Below are 1,535 nucleotides of genomic sequence, written 5' to 3' on the forward strand. Positions count from 1 at the left end.
TAACACTCACAGTCGCACCTAAATTTGCTAGTGCATAATACATGACACAATCACTAAGTAGACAAGGAACAATAAATTCACCCGGATCACCCACCCTGGGTGGAGGTTTTGGCGGAACTGTCTTCACCGGGTTTTATCTTTACGGTTTTTGTTTCTTGTACTTTCTTATTTTTCTTCTTCTTTCCAGAGGTATCAAAAACTTTATTACCTATTACTCAACTCCTTTTCTTGGAAACGGGATGTGTGGTCTGTATGGTGCCACCACTGGCTTTACATACTTGGGTGGTGGTGGTGTTGTAACTTCATCATTGTTACTCACATCTAAAACCTTCCCATCTTCTGATGCTGGTTTTTCAGAATTCGTTGAAACCATATTAACATTCTCATTCCGAGGATTTACTTCAGTATTACTCGGTAGCTTTCCTTGTTCCCTCTCACTCATTATGCTAGCAAGAGTACCTACATTTTTTTCTAGATTTAAAATGGAAGCTTGTTGAGTTCTTAATGACTGATCAAACCTCTCATTCGTTTGGGTTTGAGATGTAATAAATTGTGTTTGAGATTCCATTAGCTTTGCCATCATTTCTTTCAGATTTGGCTTTTTCTCTTCGGTTTGTTGTGGTGGTTTATACAAGGTAGGTCTTTGTTGATTGAAAGTGTTGTTTTGAGTTGGTTGGTTATTCGGACCTTGTTGGTTATACGAGTTATTGTTGGGTCCATTTGGATTGTAAAGAATGTTTTGATTTCGATTGAAGTTTGGCTTTGGCGGTTGATAATTATTTTGATAATTATTTCCCGGCCTTTGGTTCATGAAGAAAACATTCTCACGTTGTTCCATAGTTTGCTCAATGTGACAATTTTTCATTAAGTGTGGTCCACCACATTGCTCACAACTGATTCGTATTGCGTGAATATCTTAAGTCATCTTTTCCATTCGTCTCTCGAAAGCATTTATTTTTGCGGAAACGGAATCAAAGTCATGGCTAGAATCGGCCCTAGCCGCTTTAGATGATCGAAAAATATCTTTTCCCTGGTGCCACTCATGCGAGTGGGAGGCTGTGTTATCAATAATTTTATAAGCTTCAGTTGCGGTTTTCTTCATAATGGAACCACCAGCTGCTATGTCGATATCTTTTCGTGTAGTAATGTCGCATCCTTGGTAGAATATTTGTACTATTTGATAATTGTCTAAACCATGTTGAGGACATCCTCTCAACAACTTTCCGAATCTTGTCCATGCCTCATATAATGTTTCATTTGGCTTTTGCGCGAACGTAACAATTTGTCCTTGAAGTCTTACGGCTTTAGATGCCGGAAAGAATCTTTTAAGAAATTTCTCAACTAAAACATCTCATGTGTCAATCGCTCCTTCAGGTAACGATTCTAACCAATCTTTGGCTTCTCCTTTTAAAGTCCAGGGAAATAACATAAGATAGATCTGTTCATCCTCCACTTCTCGGATTTTGAATAGTGTACAAATTCTATTAAATGTACGAAGGTGTTCGTTTGGATCTTCCTTCGGCGTACCACTATAT

At 38.2% G+C, this 1,535-nt stretch overlaps 1 non-coding gene across 1 annotated transcript; it reads left to right on the forward strand.

Annotated features, from left to right (window-relative positions):
• The first annotated feature begins 1,190 nt into the window (after positions 1-1,190).
• Positions 1,191-1,297, forward strand: LOC139869891 (small nucleolar RNA R71). Its single transcript, XR_011766470.1, has one exon. It is a non-coding gene; the product is annotated as a small nucleolar RNA R71 (small nucleolar RNA).
• Positions 1,298-1,535: the final 238 nt, after the last annotated feature.

Source organism: Rutidosis leptorrhynchoides, chromosome 9 (assembly GCF_046630445.1).
Source record: "Rutidosis leptorrhynchoides isolate AG116_Rl617_1_P2 chromosome 9, CSIRO_AGI_Rlap_v1, whole genome shotgun sequence".
Classification (NCBI taxonomy): Eukaryota; Viridiplantae; Streptophyta; class Magnoliopsida; order Asterales; family Asteraceae; genus Rutidosis; species Rutidosis leptorrhynchoides.